Genomic DNA, 20,717 nt, shown 5'->3' on the forward strand with positions numbered 1-20,717 from the left:
AGTCAGATTCTTCCGTTGAAGGATTTGAAAGCCGACTTGACTAAGAAACTAGTAGAAGAGCCGGTTAGAATAGTGGACAAGAAAGTCACAAAGTTAAGAAAGAAACAGATTCCAATGGTGTTAGTGGAATGGCGACACAGTTTAGGTTCTAACTTGACGTGGGAAACCGAGGAGTTAATGAGGGCGCGCTATCCTCATTTGTTTGACCTTGACCAGATTCCGAGGACGGAATCTTCTTAAGGGGGGTAGATTTGTAACATCCTCAATCAGGCCTAGTTGTAAGATTACTATTTTTGCCCTTAAGTGAGTATTGTGTTACAATATGCTTTTATTTTTATTTAATATTTGTTATTATTTAATGATGTGGTTAGGACCAGTTTGTGACAAGGGTCACAGAACAGGTTTGTTTATTTAATTTGGACTTTGTTTGGGTTGCCAAATGATGTATGAAAGATATCAGATAACTGATAAATACCCGTGTGTTGCACTGTGTGGGAAATTAACCTAAATTAAGTGACTAGTCTGTGTGTTCTTCTTCCCATTTCTAGAAAATTCCCAAACACACCCGTTCTTCACCTCCCTCACCTACTTCAAACCCTAATCCTTGATTCTTGTTTTAGAGCTTAAATTGTTCATATCTTTGTGTCCCTTGTGATTCATTGATTCTTTTAAGGTAAGAATCACAAGCTTCCATGCTTTAATCTTTGAGAAATTTAAGGTTTTGTGTTAGTTTTCATAAATGTGTAAATTTGTGTCAAAACAAGTGGTTTAAGTGTTGTTATGGTCAAATTGTTGTGGGTTTTGAGTCTATAACAAGTAGTGAACAAGTTGTGGTCGATTTTGGTGTTTAAAACGAGCTCTAGATCGAGATTTGAGGATTTCATCGTGAAGTCCGTAGCCTTTGTTCAGTTTCTGATGAAGATGAACACAGTCGGCCGACTGTCGTTCGACAGTCAACCGACCTAGGGTGGAACCGACCGATTGACAGACAACCGACCGACTGGCAAGTGAACCGACCGATTGAGTTTGATTTTCGGCCGATTGTGGAAATACCAAATAAGTCGACCGACTGGGAAAGTCAGTCGACCGATTGTATAGACAGTCGACCGACTGTAAGAGTCAGTCGACCGACTGAGTGTCCAAGGCAGAATATTTTACCTAAGTGTTGATTTTTAGCCGTTATGCTGCCCGTTTGTATTTTGGTGTTTAGGATGTAAATTTTGAAAGTGCATAAGTGTTAAGCAGAAAACTTTTAGCGGACAGTTTTCTGACAAAATTTTCTGTATTGTGTTATTTGGTGTTTATGGTCATAAACTAACTCGTGTATATGTATTTCTCAGGAGAAAAGGAGAAAGAGAAGGTTCAGTGATTAGATAGCTGAACACCTTCTCGTTTGCTGGTAATTGGTGAGTGGGACTAACTGGAGAATATAGTATATAGTAGCATGTTATATTATGACTGCCATGCTTGTTAGATATACTTATTGTTGTGGATAGTTAGTACATTGTGATGACTGCATGTTGGTTGATGCTTGTCTGCTGGAGCCCAGTGCGTCCCTATTGTGTGGTGGCCTCGGTAGGAGAGATCAACCTGCGGGTTGGGTTCCTCATGTGGTGGCCTAGACAATCGTGGTGTATATATATGTGAATGACACGTCCGTCGCGTGTGGATTATGTATATACATACGGTGGTGGAGGAACTTTTGGTAAGCCCCAGTCCAATCAGCTGTTGGTTAATGGTTTGGCCGAGCCGCCAGAGTCTCTGTAGACGGCACTTGGGTGATGTTTGTGTGTTAGACTAAGTGACATGATTAGTATAACACTTATGTATGCTATGGCCTGTAGCTAGTCGTACTCACTTAGCTTCGTGCTAATTCCCCTCCATCTCCTCCCTGCAGGTTGTTAGCTTTTGTAGATAGTGCTTTTTGGGAGAAGACGGGCATGATGATGTTATGTTTGACAGGGTTAACTCTGATGTGGTCTTTTATAGTTTGAACTATGTTCTTTTGAAAACTTAATGTATTTACGTCTTTTCCAGTTACGTATGGAATTTGTTGTAATGACACGTGACATCGATTTGTACAAATGTTGATATCTTATTTAAATAATATAATGCTTTCGCCACGTATTTATTATAAAAATTTTTTTAGCGGTGTCACATTCTGTTTTTCCTGAGTATATTCATTTCCTAATATACTTAACCATTTTAGTTTGTTCATCCCCTTCAACCATTAACTAGTCGACCAAAGCTTGAGATAACAAGACAATGTTTTAAAATTTTGGATTTGTGTACGATTTTGAAACAAAGCAACCAACTGTGACTTCCAATTAAATAACAAAATTTAAAGAAAAAAATGAAAAGAAACACAGCCTCCGTCGCTGTTTGAAAAGAAAGAAAAAAAATATGATTTTGATTTTAAGAACGCATTAGACCAAAATTATAACACGAAATAGATTGTAATCCACTTCTAGAAACTATTGGAATCATTAATTGGACTTAAAACAATAACATGAGATCGAATTTTTGTGATGAACCGAATGTTTGACTTTTGGAACTCGAACTTTGACTCTACAATTTCATCTTGATAACAAAAAATGAAGATTGATAATTTGTAGAAAGTTTATACGACTGATTACTAACAACCCTATATTATTGAATTTTGAAATATGATTCAAATTCAAAGTTTGAGTAAAAAGTTATGAAGAACAGAGTTTGAACTTTTTTATTTTCTGTTTTTATTCTCTGTTCCTCACCAATTGCAGTAGAATGTATATGTAACGTGATGATTAATATTTACTACAGCTTTAGGAATCGTTTGCGTTTGTTGTATAGCTCAGATTGTGTCGACATTCACAGATTCGATTGGTACAACAGAAATAAATAAAAAAATATAAAGATAGAACGTGATTGAACCTCAATTAATACGTTTGATTTAGATGTGTAACAAATTGAAGACATAAACAAAAATCCAAATAGCTTGATCGTGATGGAAAACTGATTATTGATCCTGGATCCAGCTATTCGGTTTCTTATGAATTTTTATTAATAACTAATAATTATAATTTTTAATAATAATAATCTAATAAATAAATAAAGAAAAATGCTGGTTTCCGATTATATATAACTGGATAACATTTTATTTTATATATTAATTGCTGTTTTGATGGATAAATCGTAATTTATATATATATATATATATATATATATATATATATATATATATATATATATATATATATATATATATATCTAATTTTTATACATCAAATTATATATATATATATATATATATATATATATATATATATATATATATATATATATATGTGTGTGTGTGTGTGTGTGTGTGTGTGTGTGTGTTTATATATATATACATATAATTCACAAGTTTTTATTAGTTAACAAAATATTAATAGTATTAATAAAACTAATAATAAGAATAATAATGAAAATAAATAAGATAATGATATTAATATTAAAAGAAATGATTTTTAGTAATAATAATAATAATAATATATTATGATAATAAGTTATATCTTAATAATAATAATAATAATAATAATAAATTTTAATAGTAATGATTCTTAATGATAATGATAATGATAATATCTAATAAAGATATATCAATTACATGTTTCAAGTTTTATATCAATATATTATATATTAAAATAATAATATTAATAATATTGGTTTTATTACTGTTGATATTTATTTTAACGATAATAATAAAAGTATTGATGGCAACATAATAACTATCTTTTAAATTATAATTACACTTATCATGTTAAAATTATACATTATACATTATAATTATACCTTATATGTTATATGATAGTATGTGTTGTATACTTATTATAAATACTTTATATAATAAGTGTATGCATATTAAATATAAAAATGTAATGGTCTTATATATATATATATATATATATATATATATATATATATATATATATATATATATATATATATATATATATATATATATATCCTCTCATCATATAAATAAATTTAAGCATATAGTAATTAAATTTATATATATTTTCCAATATTCATATGATAATAATTATTACAGAAAATCGTATATATCTTTTCATATTTTATAAAAATAATTTTTCTTATCTTGTATATATTATTTTACATATTTACTTCCAATGATTCAATTATCTTTTATTATTTTCAATACACACATTTATATATATTTACATATATTTATTTATATACAATTGTTCGTGAATCGTCGGGATTAGTCAAAGGTCAAATGAATCCATCTAAACAGTTCAAAAATATTTCATGACTCAACATTACAGAGTTTGCTTATCGTGTCGAATTCATATTAAGATTAAGTTTAAATTTGGTCGAAAATTTTCTGGTCGTCACATTGTAGGGAGGCGGAGTTGATCGGATAAAGATCGCCGGTGCTATCACACCTCATTATTGGAGTGCCCTTCGAAAATTCCTTCACGGTAAAACAAAAAGGGTCAAATTCAAATGAGATGCAATTATCAATGGAAAGACGACGAACAGATATAAGATTTTTGATTAGTTTGGAAGAGTGGAGTACGTTAGATAGATATAATGGTCGAGATTGGTTAGGTATATATGAGTGACCGAACCCGTTAATTGGAATACCATTGCCATTTCCAACAATTATCTGTTTAGCTGAGCTTAATGGATAATAAGTTTTGAGTTTACCTGAGTTTGCTGCCATATGAGAGGTTGCACCCGTATCCATATACCAATTCTCGTCGGGCGGGCGGGTTGAGTGTCATGGTATGCAAGGCACTAGCAATGTCAGTAGGTAAATAATTGGGATGGTTGGACACCTGAGTGATATTAGCCTGAGCTGGACGTGGGCCAACTAAGCCTGCCTGATTGGGAGAAGTATTGGGCTGAGCCCAACCAACAGATGGATAAGGGCATGGAGGTGGGTTCCAGTTTTGTTGCCAGTTATATGGTGGATAATTAGTCCACTGAGATTGTGGACCTTGGTTAAAACCTCACCCTCTACCTCTTTGACTCGAATTCCTTCCCCGATTACCACGATAATTACCTCTGCCACGTTGATTGTGACCACGATAGGGTTGCTGACTGTTGAAAGATTGAGTTCCAGAAACTGTAGGCTTGTGCGATGATGATGAGGCGATGGTGGTGGTGAGCAGAGCAGCATCCGATGGTGTAGAGGGTGGAATTATGTGTTGTTGCTTGCATGTTTCTTCTAATAGAAGCATGGATCGAGCTTGATAAAAGGTTGGTAATGGATTGATAAGCGCTAATTGAGAACCGATTGCATCATAATTGTCATTTAATCCTGCAATTAATTGCAGCACCATCTTTGGATCTGAGACTTTATCATCAACGTTTGCAAGTTGATCAGCCACCTATTTGATTTCTTGACAATAAGCAGAAACGTTAGGAAAATTATCGAGTTTAATATTGGTGAACTGCCGGTTCAGGTAAAGGGCACGAGAACTTTTATTATCTTGAAACATGTTCTGGATACGAGACCATGTGTTAGCAGCAGTCGAATCAACTTCAAAGATGTTGTTCAGAATTTCAATTGAAATTGTTCCATATATCTAATTGAGAACCACTGCATCCAAATGAGACCAAGCAGTGGTTTGAGTGTTCGTGTTTGTGGAATCAGATATTGTAGAATCAGTAGTGGCTGGTGGAGGAATGATGTGATCAATCACATCATAAGCTCGACAGGTAATCTTAAATAATTCTGCCCATGTTGTATACTGAGATTTTTCGAGTTCAAGAGTGATTGGAATGTGATTTTTGATGTTTGAAATAGTAAAGGCTGGATGAATTCGATTTTCTGTCATGGAGAAGAGAAGATTGCAGAAGTGCAAGTCAATGAGAATAGAATGAAGAGATAGGGTATTAGCCTGATACCATGTAAGTAATGAGAATACTTGATTGTTTCATTCCAGTCGTATGAATGTATTTATACAGTGATTGACCAACCAACTCTCAGCTGCCTATGCTAACTATCTGCAGACTAATATACTATTAACAAACTTCCAATACAATAGGGGATATCTAGACGACTGAATACAGATAATACAAAGTATACATGTGACTTATATCAAACGTTACACACATATATAACACGTTACACTAATATTTACATATTAGAAAACTTATAATATTACTCCTTAACATTATCGCTGAGGTTCATGTCAAAAAGTAACTTTTTTGAATTACTTAGAGGTCTTTGACAGTTTGACCAGTACCTTATTCATTTTCATGTGGAAGGGCGCACACCCTAAGTTTATTTTAGCAATCTGCGATGAACTACAAAACCCATTACCAACCTGCTTCTTTCTCATACCAGAGAAGGTAGGTTCGAAGCTTCAAAAAGTGCGATAAAACCCTTGATTTAATATCTAATGGGTATGTACATGTGTGTCTGAGTGATATCACAAGGATGCAATGGTCACCTGATAAGATAAGCTTTCAGTTTGCTCGGCCATCTTTTTTCCACCGAACCATTAGAAGAATCATGAATAACAGCCTTCTTATTACACACGCATATATATATATATATATATATATATATATATATATATATATATATATATATATATATATATATATATATATATATATTGATGGTAGATCATTGCGTTTGTTTGGTTCAATTTGTGATATCAATGTTTGGCATGGTTGGCCTGATTCTTCGAAGAAGGTAAATCTGGCTTCTCTAGAGGCATCCTGGAAGATGACTTTGAAACAGTACCTGCAACTTTTTTCAAGCTATTGTTAGAAGGTGTTTGTAGTATAACTTTATGTACCCTATAATTATCGTCTTGTCTCCCGTGGTTAAGGCTACTCAATGCAACACGTCTGTATGTGCTACCTATGTGGTATTTTTTTGTGTTCTACTGCCCTAGTACTACAAATCATGCTGAAACCTCAGCCATCAAAATGGAAAATATACATATATATATATCAAAGTAAAACTATGATGTGTTGAATTAAAAAGTCAAAATGGAAGATTATACCTACCATGGATGGAGACAGGAGATTAAGTTCCATGACCTTATTCAACCTTTTTATAGGAGATTAAGTTCCATGAAGAACTGTGTGAAAAGTTGAAGACTTGATTTAGAGCACACAAATTTGGACTTATACTTAATTTTTTGGTTAGCTTACTAACAATTGTCTTTGACTCATACATAATCAAAATCAAAAGTAGCAGTAAAAAGCTCCTTAGCCAAAGTATAATAAAATCAGTCAACAGAAATGTGTAATATACACAACTTGCCAAATAATTTGTTACCTTGTAGAAGCACAAAATATAGTATTCGCTCCCTCCGTCCCACTGATACACATACAGTAAACATAACAATCCGTCCCGCTGATACACATACAGTTAATATAACAATCACTAAATAATCAAAAGGGCGATGAAAATGGTATCAAGCACAGATACAAACAGTAATGATAGATATTAAAAAAAATGGCTTGAACAGTTTGCAGAGTAGCTCTTATATTATATCTATATAATATAATATAATTGTAACCAAAAGAACTTGGATTTGCTTTTTCAATAAGTCTATAAATTGTGTATCTGTCAATTGTAATCTTAACAAATATTTACAACATGACTTGCATGCTAAATTTAGAAAATGTCAGTAACACGTGCTTTGTTATCATATTAAACTCGGAAAAACTTGAAGTTGTGGCATTTTTCAATCCATTTTAGACTCTAATGCGAAAAACCAATTTGGTACTGCTGATCCTCATTTATACTTTCTTAATTGTATATATCAATCCTTACATTTGAAATTTTTGGCATTTTTTAGGATCCCACCTTTCTCATAACAATCGAAAATTCGTTCCAAGTATTCATCCCATGTCCTTCAAATGATGCTAACTGTGACACTGCTAATTTTTTTTTTTAATTATATATATACATGGCGGAAGTAGTTATTAATTAATTACAATTTACAGTTACCAGTGTCACGTGACTACATACAAAATACATATTTTAAACGGAATAGACGCAAATGTATAATGTTTACAAAAGAACATATTTTAACTAAGTAAAATCACATCAGAGTTGACTCCTGTCAAACATAACATTCACATGCCCGTCTTCTCCCCAAAATGCATCATTACGAAAGCTAACAACCTGCAGGGAGGAGATGGTGGGGAATTAGCACGAAGCTAAGTGAGTATGACTAACTACAGGCAATAGTATACAGGAACCGTCATATTAATCATGTCACTGAATTCAACACACAAACATCACCCAAGTGCCATCTACAGAGACTCTGGCGGCTCGGTCAAACCATTAACCACCAGTTGATCAGACTGGAGCTTACCAGAAGTTCCTCCACCACCGTATGTATATATATAATCCACACGCGACGGACACGTCATTCACATATATATACACCACGATTGTCTAGGCAACCACATGAGGAACCCAACTCGCAGGTTGATCTCTCCTACCAAGGCAACCACACAATAGGGACGCACTGGGCTCCAACAGACAAGCATCAACTAACATGCAGTCATCACAACATACTAACTAACCATAGTAGCACGTATATCTAACAAACATGGCAATCATAATATAACATGCTACTCTATACTATATACTCCAGTTAGTTCAACTCACCAAATACCAGCAACCAGCACAGATAATCTACTACTGAGCGGCTTCCTTATCCTTATCACCTGAACATAAGGAAAATCAAGTTAGTTGCTGTCCGTTAACACGAAATAACACAGTACAGTAATTTTTGTATCAAAAAGCGTTCGCTAAAAATTTCTACTTAACACTTGTGGATTTTCAAAATTTACATCCTGATTATCAAAATACAAACGGGCAGCATAACAGCTAAAAATCAACACTTAAACAACAATTCAGGTCCGGAAATGCATCCGTACGGTTGCACATGCAACCGTGCGATTACAGCCTCCAACCGTACGGTAACAATATGTAACCGTGCGGTTACAAGTGTGACGACCCGGAAATTTCCGATCAAATTTAAACTTAATCTTTATATGATTTCGACATGATAAGCAAAGTCTGTAATGTTGAGTCTCAAAAATTTTGAACTATTTTCATATATGCAATTGACTTTCGACTACTCCCGACGATTCACAAACAATTAATTGTAAATAGATACGTGTGTGTATATACATGTATGTATAATTTCTATTCACTGCTATTATTATATTAAAATGTATAAATAGTAAATATTCAATATATGATATTATATAGATATGTGTATGTTATATAATATTACATAATTAAAATTGAAATATTAATATATGAAATTACAAGTTAAAATATAGTTATTATATTATATTAATATTGTTATTAGTACTTTTATTATTATCATTAAAATAAATATTAATGTTAAAATCAGTATTATGAATATTATTAATTTAACATATTATCCATCCACTAATATTTCTTATATTCTATTAATGAATCATTACAACAACTTCGGGAGATCTAAAATTACAAGAAACATTGAATAAAAACTAAATCATAGACCAAATGGGACATTATTATTTTTTGTTGCTTTTACTTTCTGTTAAACTGTTCTATCTAACCTATCTATTTTATATTACTATATATATACATACAAATATAAGATATTGATTGCTTACTATTGTATTATTATTATATTATAATAATTATTATTATTAGTACTAATATTCTATAAATCTGTATATGTTAAATGAATACAACCAAACTCCTTTCTTTTCACCTTTCCATCAGTTTTCTTTTATATCTACACCTTGGTTTATATATACATATTATATGATTTAGAAACACACACACACCCACTTGCAATTTTTTTTTCTGTTTCAATTTCATCTTCCTCATCAAATGACTCCTTCTCATTTGTTTCTTTCTTGTTAATCAAATAAAACTACCAACGACAACCATCATCATAATCTACTAACATTTCTGTTGCTCTGTAACGATCCTGGAATTTCCAACGCTTATTTATTAATAATTATTATTATTAATACGTGTGATTAAACGAATGTATGTTATTACATTTACATGTTACCATGATTGCCTGTACTTGACTTTTAAGTGCCCGAAACGTCTTTGTGACACACGAAACTTCACGAATAATATTTTCAAGTATTATTTACATTCATGATTAAGTTTTATTAATCATTTTAATTAACTAAGGTTGTTGGTTAATTACTTGGGCATTTAGTAGTGTTAATGGACTTTTAATTGGATTAACTTGTTAATTACATGCATACTTGGGCTTTTAATTGAACTTGGGCCTTTACTAGTGTTATTGGACTTTAGAAGCCAACCCTACATTATTAGTGGACTTAACTAGCCCAATATTTCATGTAAGTAGTACTTACAAGTGTAACTAGTTAGTTAAAGACTTATAGAATCTTGTTACATATCATCCCCATGCACATACCACCTTATTATCCTACTTTTGTGAGCTTTACATATTAGTGACCATGGAATACTTCCCTCCCCCCTTTTGAATCAGCTGCAGCCGTGGGCCTTTAGGCATAGAAGGAGAGTTTTTTGGCTTTCATTTTCATTACCTCACTTGCTAGACTTCTCTCATTCAAACACACATTCATTTGCTTTCATCTTTTCACTCTTTCTCTCTCACTTTTCTCTCTAAACCTTGTAAGTAACAAGCTTTTTTCTCCTTTCTTTCTTGGCCAAAAACCGAAACATATACATCTTGAATCATCATCATCACTTGTTGTTGTTGTTAATTACTTGTAGTTTACATACTTGTTGTAATTACTTACTAGTTATTATGAATCAAACTCACTAGTTTGTTCATCATTTTATCTTGTATCTTCAAGAACATACAAGACATAAACTCTCTAGTTTATGATCTCCACTCATTACTTGTTTCAAAAGATTGCAAGTTCATGTGTGGATTAAACTCATACTTGAAGTTCATGAAGTAAACTTTAAAGTTTACTTTCTAAAGATCAAACTTTGGTTTGAATCTTTAAAGTATGAACAACCATGAACAAATTACATGTTTACTTAGTTACTTCTTCATTTTATGCACTTTAATTTCATGTAGTTAGTTTATATGGTCAAGTACTACAAGTTAGTCTTGATCTCATATCTCTTGAACAAATTAAGTTAACTTTGAAAGTTCAAGAACACACAAATATGTTTTCTTTAAATATAACTTTGGATCTAGACTTTTGAGTCTTGGATCTTCAAGATCAAACTAAGAACTATGTTCTACTACTTATGATCTTGATTAGTTAGTTAACTTTCAAGTTTATAGTTCAATATTTCTTTTATAGTTCATATAAGTGTCAAACCTAAGACTTTGATGTAACTTTGGTTCATCAAACTACATGCAACTCTTAAGTGAGTTGTGCTTCATGTCTTAGACTTGCACTAGTGTTATGATGGTCAAGACTTGGTTGAGATGAATGATTTGTACACTTGAAGCTATATGTATCAAGGACGAGAACCATGATGAACATCAAGCACCAAGACCACCGGAACTCACTTAAACTTACTGTTTCTGTCCAAAACCTACTGACCTGCTGTTTCTGTAACAGACCAGTAGACCTGGGCTGTTCTAACCATGATTTTCAAATATAACTTTTCGAGTAGATAACTTTTCATATAGGACTCGTCTTAATCCGAGTTACGGTTTAGGATTTATGGCCCTCCGATCGTCACTATGTCCTTTTAACGTTGTGCAGAAATTTCTTACCTACTTGCACTTAGACCGTCGCCACGGTCAAACGAAGACGAGTTTTCTTCTGTAAATTTTACCACAACTAAAGGACTCATATACGGAGCCATGGCCACTGGTCTCACCTTAATTCAGTAAGGGTAGAGGCCGTGGTGAATGACTGAAGTCAGCCTTTGTTGTAAACTACTTTCATAAACGAAACTTACTTTACGCCTTTTGTTTGATGATGAATGATGATGACCCTTAAGACCTTATTTACATACTTTTAAACCTATTAAGACGATTTACTGACTTAGTACTATTTGCCTTAGGTTGAGGACTTTCGGACCGTTTACTTGCACACCTTTTTCGAACCGACTTTACGACTACATTATCATTGTGAGTTATAGCATTCCCTTTTTACTTTAACTTATTTTGGGAACTGAGAATACATGTGGATTTTATGTTTTACATACTAGGCACGAGTACTTATACTTATATATGTGTGGGTTATATAACGGCAGAAACATTCCCTTTAGCTCGGTAACGTTTAATCATTGGTTTTTGAACCATGAACGCGAATCTTAGATATGGATCCATAGGGTTTGACATCCCCACTCGGGCTAGTCGCGCTAGCATTTAACGAGTGTTTAATACTTCGTAGACATACGCACTTGCCAAGTGTACTTTCAGGGGGTATAAACGTTAAGTTAGTTACCAAGTGCCCACGGTTAACATATACTTTATCACTGTTTTGAAACGCTCTTTGTAGCACTGAAATCTCGTGGCCTACCTTACTTACTGTTATACTTAAACTATAGCTCACCCACCTTTATGTTGACGTTTTTAAGCATGTTTTTCTCAGGTGCTTGAGGTTAGCTTCCGCTGTGTACTAGTCGTGCTGTAGACACCCACTGCTTAGAGTTGTCATTGCATGAACTACTTTACCTTGCATTCAAACTTTAGTACTTTTGAATTATGACTTGTAACGATCATTGTGGTCACATACACTTATTATTTGCTTCTACTTAGTGAAGCATGCTTTTGGATTGTAAAACATTCGATGTTGGTTTAGACATCACATTATTATTGAATGCAAACTCTTTTTGAAAACGCATATAGTACTTAACCTTGTAATGATCCTGTTGTTGATGATTCGTACACGATGGTTTTGTACGGGGCATCACATTTGGTATCAGAGCCAGGTTGTAGGGAATTAGGTTGCATTAGTGAGTCTAAGACCGACCCGAGTAGGATTCACTAATAGGACTAATCTACAACTTGCTAGTTTACGTGTTTCTGCTGAACTTACTGCATGCTGCTGCTTACTTTTACTGCTATATGCCGTATGCTACTACATGATTTCACTACTGCATGATATAACTTGCTTTCAATTGCATGCTACTTCTGTACGATTCGTTATTTTTGCGATGCCACTTATTGTTATACATGATTTAAACTGTTGGTCTAATACGTTCTTGCTTTATGACTTACTGACATGGAAAATTTATTTTTCCTTGTTCAGATGTCGGATGTACCACCTGCTAGCGTTTTGGGCAGTTCTGACTCAGACTCCACCACACCACCTGCTACTGTTGCTGATACACCGGTTCCGTTACCCACTAGTGATCCCGACGCTTCGTCTTCCGGAGCGGGTAGTAGTGCGCCAGCACCTGTGACTACTTCTGACCCTACGGAGATTCCAGCTCCGTCTGCTCCTGGACCCTAGGGGTCACAGCCCCGCATCGGTGGGATTGAGATTCCCGCGGAGTTCGGGGAAGGGCCGTTTCGTAACCACATGCGCACGCTGTGCCGATGCACTCCCGACGGACGTTTAGTGCCGATTCCGCCAGGCAGACATAGACAGATGTTGGCCGCCTTCAGACTACCAGCTCAGCCGCCCGTGCCACCACCACATGATTCGGATGACTCATCATCCGCCGATTCTTCATCAGATGATTCTTCATCAGACTCCAGTGACGACGAGGACCTTGCCGATATACCTATTCAGGCACCCTCCACCCCGCCGAAGAAGCGGTACCATCCTGACGGCACCGTCATTCTAGGAGTGAATGGAGGTCGTGCTTTCACTGACGCTTTTGGTCGGCGTCGGAGGATTACTGCCCGTAAGCGGCTTGTGCCGTATCCTGCCGACCCACAGATACGTAAGGTTCCCCGTTACGTATTGACTATTCCTGGAACCGTACCGCCTAGATTTAGATACGGACCATTCCCATCTAGGGACGTACCGTCTACATCCGGAGCTGGACCATCTACTTCAGCACCACCTGCACCACCGGCACCATCTGCACCATCTGCACCACCGGCACCACCTGCACCGCCGGCACCGCCTGCCCCACCATCTCCCACAGTCGAGGAATTGACAAGGGAGGTGGGAATCCTCCTAGCTCAGGTTACTGAGCTCGAGGAGCAGTTGGCTCAGGTTTTAGACATCCTACACCCACCTTCACCGTAGGACTTTTGTATTTAGATTTCGTTATGTAATCTAGTTGTAGTTTATTGTATTACTCATGTATTGTACGAACTTATTCGGATGTATGAAACTTATTATTATTAATGGAAATTTGTGTTATTTAATTCTTGCACGATGTTCTATTTACATTACTGTACGATGACTCTGTGGTATTTGTACCTAGATGCGTTATTTAATAACATGTGATGTTTTGATTCCATGTTGGTTAATATATACTATATTATTACATATTGAATGCTGGATTTTGACTTAAGTCAAAACTTTTGTTTAGAATACCATGGCCAACGGAAGAACCACACCTACCGCAGCCCAGATTGAGGACATGATCAACGAACGGGTCGCTGCAGCCCTAGCAGAAAGAAATCTCCAAGCTCCACCGCCACCACCACCAGTTATCCCACCCGTTCGAAATGGGTGTACTTACAAGGAATTCCAGAGCTGCAAACCACATAACTTCAGTGGAACCGAGGGACCGGTTGGTCTCACCAGATGGTTCGAGAAACTTGAATCAGTATTCCGAGTTAGCAACTGTTCGGAGGACAACAAGACCAAGTTTGCTTCGTGCACGCTATCTGACAGCGCGCTAACGTGGTGGAACACGTTAGCTCAAGCGAAAGGCATCGATGAGGCGTATGCTACGCCATGGGAGGAATTCAAGGCTGCTATGATTGATGAGTATTGTCCGAGAACCGAAATTCAGAAGATGGAAATCGAATTTATGCAGTTAAAGGCCGTTGGGAACGACCTTGATGGCTACAACAGGAGATTTTTGGAACTAGCTCTTATGTGTCCGACAATGGTCACCCCGGAATTCAAGCGTATGGAGAGATATTTCTGGGGACTCCCTAAGTCCATCAAAGGAAACGTCACATCGTCCAAACCACCGAATGTTCCCGAAGCAATGCGCATGGCGCATACTCTCATGAACCAAATCATTATTGATGAGCCGGAGAAGGCTAAGTTTGAGGCTGGTAGTAGCGAAAAGAGGAAATGGGACAACAACCACAACAACCACAACAACAACTACAACAACAACAACAGGGAGAGAACCTATGACCAGACCCCCGCCAAGAGGCACAACAACGGTGGAAACCCCAACCCCAACAACAACACCAACTCCAACCCGAACTACAAGAGAACCTTAGCACAATGCAAGCGGTGCTACAAGCACCATACTGGATATTGCAATGTTGTCTATGAGAAGTGTCAACGGGCTGGGCATATCGGGAAAGACTGCAAGGTTACCACTTTGAATGGAAAGCCGAACACCAATGGACCGAAGAAGTGCTACGAATGCGGACAGACGAGCCATTTCAGAAATGCGTGCCCAAACAAGCGAAAAGACGGTGGACCACACCGAGCTAGAGCTTTCAATGTTAATGCAAGGGACGCATGCGAAAACCCCGACTTGGTGACAGGTATATTCAAAATCAACAATCTTTTAGCTTCTGTCTTGTTTGATACTGGTGCGGATAGAAGTTATATATGTAGACATTTTTGCGATAAGATTAATTGGTCATTAGTCCCATTAAAAGAGAGTATGCTTGTCGAGGTCGCCAACGGTAAACTTGAAAAAGTTGACCACATTAGTCGTGGAGCTATTATCAACATAGCTGGTGCGGATTTCGAAATTGATTTGATACCTATCAATCTGGGAAGTTTTGACGTGATCGTCAGTATGGATTGGTTGAGCAAGATAAAGGCCGATGTTATCTGTGGAGATAAAGCACTACGTATACCACAAGGAGATGGCGAACCACTGGTTATCTATGGAGAGATATGTACCTCGAAGTTGAACCTCATTAGTTGCGTGAAAGCGCAAAAGATTATGAAGAAGGGACGTTTTGCTGTCCTAGCACATGTGAAAGCGGTAGAAACTGAGGTGAAGAGCGTGAATGACGTTCAAATTGTGAACGAATTTTCCGATGTCTTCCCAGAGGAATTGCCTGGATTACCGCCGCAGAGAGCAGTAGAGTTTCAGATTGACTTAGTGCCAGGAGCTGCACCTGTAGCTCGCGCACCTTACCAACTCGCACCTTCTGAGATGCAAGAACTACAAAGCCAACTGCAAGAACTACTTGATTGAGGATTTATCCAACCAAGTTTCTCGCCTTGGGGCGCACCTGTTCTGTTTGTGAAGAAGAAGGATGGATCCTTTCGTATGTGTATCGACTACCGTGAACTCAACAAATTGACAATCAAGAATCGGTATCCTCTTCCACGAATTGACGATCTTTTTGATCAACTACAAGGATCGAGTGTCTACTCAAAGATCGATTTGCGATCCGGCTATCACCAGTTGAGGGTGAAGGAAAGTGACGTGATGAAAACTGCATTCAGGACCCGTTATGGTCATTATGAGTTTCTCGTGATGCCATTCGGTTTGACAAATGCACCTGCCGTGTTCATGGACCTCATGAATCGTGTCTGCAAGCCGTACTTGGATAAGTTTGTTATCGTCTTCATAGATGATATCCTCATCTACTCTAAGAGCGAAGAAGAACATGAGCAACACCTCTGACTAGTACTTGAACTCTTGAGACAAGAACAACTTTACGCCAAATTCTCCAAGTGTGAATTTTGGTTGAAGGAAGTACAATTTCTGGGTCATGTTGTGAGCGACCAGGGTATCAAAGTTGATCCCGCCAAGATTGAAGCCATCAGCAAGTGGGAGACCCCCACTACTCCGACGCATATTCGCTAATTTTTAGGTCTCGCCGGTTATTACCGAAGATTTATCAAAGGATTTTCTCTGATTGCGCGTCCTTTGACCGCACTAACTCACAAGGGCAAGAAGTTCATTTGGGAACCCGCACACGAATCAGCATTCCAAACTTTGAAGAAGAAGCTAACCACCGCACCTATCCTATCACTTCCTGAGGGCAGTGACGACTTTGTTGTTTATTGTGATGCATCGAAGAGTGGTTTTGGTTGTGTACTGATGTAACGATCAAAGGTTATTGCCTATGCCTCCCGCCAACTGAAGATTCACGAGCGGAACTACACTACGCATGATCTTGAACTTGGAGCCGTTGTCTTTGCGCTCAAATTGTGGAGACATTATTTGTATGGAACTAAGAGTACTATCTTCACCGATCACAAGAGTCTCCAGCACATCTTTGATCAGAAGCAACTGAATATGAGATAGCGTCGATGGATCGAGACGCTCAACGACTACGATTGTGAACTCCGTTACCACCCTGGTAAGGCCAATGTTGTAGCTGACGCTTTAAGCCGGAAGGAGAGGACGGCTCCTCTTCGTGTTAGGGCTCTGAACATCACCATCCATTCGAACCTCAACAGTCAGATCCGAGTAGCCCAAGAAGAGGCTCTCAAGGAGGAGAATATATCTCACGAACATTTGAACATACTTGTCTCTCGATTCGAGGTTAGGGAGTCTGGACTCCAATGTTATGCCGGAAGAATTTGGGTACCTTATTATGGGGATCTACGAAACCTGATACTTGATGAAGCACATAAATCGAGATATTCGATTCATCCTGGAGCTGGCAAAATGTACCACGACCTTAAAGAACAGTATTGGTGGCCGAATCTTAAGAAGGACGTTGCGACTTATGTTGGTAAGTGTTTGACTTGCTCGAAGGTTAAAGCCGAGCATCAGAGACCTTCTGGATTACTTCAACAGCCAGAGATCCCACAATGGAAGTGGGAAAGGATCACGATGGATTTCATTACTAAGCTGCCAAAGACGGTGGGCGGATACGATACTATTTGGGTTATTGTTGACCGCCTTACCAAATCTGCACACTTCCTAGCGATGAAGGAGACTGATACAATGGAAAGACTTGCTCAACTTTACATTAAGGAGGTTGTATCACGACACGGTGTACCTTTATCGATCATCTCCGATCGCGATCCCCGTTTTGCTTCTAGGTTTTGGCGTTCTTTGCAAGAAGCCATGGGAACACGTCTTGACATGAGTACTGCTTATCATCCTCAGACTGACGGGCAAAGTGAATGAACAATTCAGACCTTGGAAGACATGTTGCGTGCATGTGTCATTGATTTCGGAAAGGCCTGGGAAAGGCATTTGCCACTAGCCGAATTTTCTTACAACAACAGTTATCACTCTAGCATTAATGTCGAGCCTTTTGAAGCGTTGTATGGCCGCAAGTGCCGATCTCCTATTTGTTGGGCCGAAGTAGGTGAAAAGAAAATCACTGGACCCGAGGTAGTCCACGAAACCACGGAGAAGATTGTTCAGATTCAAGCTAGACTTAAGACTGCTCGTGACCGCCAGAAGAGTTATGCCGATCTTAAACATAAGGACTTTGAATTCAACATTGGTGATCGGGTAATGTTGAAGGTTGCACCTTGGAAAGGTGTGATTCGTTTTGGAAAACGTGGAAAGTTAAACCCACGATACATTGGTCCTTTTAAAATCTTGGAACGTGTTGAACCTGTTGCATACCGTTTGGATCTACCAGCACAATTGAGCTCAGTTCATCCTACCTTCCATGTATCAAACTTGAAGAAGTGTCTTGCTGCACCGGAACTTATCATACCACTTGAGGAACTTACGATTGACGACAAACTCCACTTTGTGGAAGAACCAGTTGAGATTATGGATCGTGAGATCAAAACTTTGAAACGCAACAAGATTCCAATTGTACGAGTACGATGGAATGCCAAACGAGGACCTGAGTTTACTTGGGAGTGAGAGGATCAAATGATGCGGAAGTATCCTCACCTTTTCCCGACTCCTCCATCTACCTCAGCTTAAAATTTCGGGACGAAATTTTCTTTAACAGGTGGGTAATGTAACGACCCTGGAATTTCCAACTTTTATTTATTAATAATTATTATTATTAATACGTGTGATTAAACGAATGTATGTTATTACATTGACATGTTACCATGATTGCCCGTACTTGACTTTTAAGTGCCCGAAACGTCTTTGTGACACACGAAACTTCACGAATAATATTTTCAAGTATTATTTGCATTCATGATTAAGTTTTATTAATCATTTTAATTAACTAAGGTTGTTGGTTAATTACTTGGGCATTTAGTAGTGTTAATGGACTTTTAATTGGATTAACTTGTTAATTACATGCATACTTGGGCTTTTAATTGAACTTGGGCATTTACTAGTGTTATTGGACTTTAGAAGCCCACCCTACATTATTAGTGGACTTAACTAGCCCAATATTTCATGTAAGTAGTACTTACAAGTGTAACTAGTTAGTTAAAGACTTATAGAATCTTGTTACATATCATCCCCATGCACATACCACCTTATTATCCTACTTTTGTGAGCCTTACATACTAGTGACCATGGAATACTTCCATCCCCCCTTTTGAATCAGCTTTAGCCGTGGGCCTTTAGGCATAGAAGGAGAGTTTTTTGGCTTTCATTTTCATTACCTCACTTGCTAGACTTCTCTCATTCAAACACACATTCATTTGCTTTCATCTTTTCACTCTTTCTCTCTCACTTTTCTCTCTAAACCTTGTAAGTAACAAGCTCTTTTCTCCTTTCTTTCTTGGCCAAAAACTGAAACATATACATCTTGAATCATCATCATCACTTGTTGTTGTTGTTAATTACTTGTAGTTTACATACTTGTTGTAATTACTTACTAGTTATTATGAATCAAACTCACTAGTTTGTTCATCATTTTATCTTGTATCTTCAAGAACATACAAGACATAAACTCTCTAGTTTATGATCTCCACTCATTACGTGTTTCAAAAGATTGCAAGTTCATGTGTGGATTAAACTCATACTTGAAGTTCATGAAGTAAAGTTTAAAGTTTACTTTCTAAAGATCAAACTTTAGTTTGAATCTTTAAAGTATGAACAACCATGAACAAATTACATGTTTACTTAGTTACTTCTTCATTTTATGCACTTTAATTTCATGTAGTTAGTTTATATGGTCAAGTACTACAATTTAGTCTTGATCTCATATCTCTTGAACAAATTAAGTTAACTTTGAAAGTTCAAGAACACACAAATAAGTTTTCTTTAAATATAACTTTGGATCTAGACTTTTGAGTCTTGGATCTTCAAGATCAAACTAAGAACTATGTTCTACTACTTATGATCTTGATTAGTTAGTTAACTTTCAAGTTTATAGTTCAATATTTCTTTTATAGTTCATATAAGTGTCAAACCTAAGACTTTGATGTAACTTTGGTTCATCAAACTACATGCAACTCTTAAGTGAGTTGTGCTTCATGTCTTAGACTTGCACTAGTGTTATGATGGTCATGACTTGGTTGAGATGATTTAGACACATCAATGAGTTGTACACTTGAATCTATATGCATCAAGGATGAGAACCATGATGAACATCAAGCACCAAGACCACCGGAACTCACTTAAACTTACTGTTTCTGTCCAAAACCTACTGACCTGCTGTTTCTGTAACAGACCAGTAGACCTGGGCTGTTCTAACCATTATTTTAAAATAGAACTTTTTGAGTAGATAACTTTTCATATAGGACTCATCTTAATCCGAGTTACGGTTTAGGATTTATGGCCCTCCGATCGTCACTATGTCCTTTTAACGTTG

Source organism: Rutidosis leptorrhynchoides, chromosome 9 (genome assembly GCF_046630445.1).
Source record: "Rutidosis leptorrhynchoides isolate AG116_Rl617_1_P2 chromosome 9, CSIRO_AGI_Rlap_v1, whole genome shotgun sequence".
NCBI lineage: Eukaryota > Viridiplantae > Streptophyta > Magnoliopsida > Asterales > Asteraceae > Rutidosis > Rutidosis leptorrhynchoides.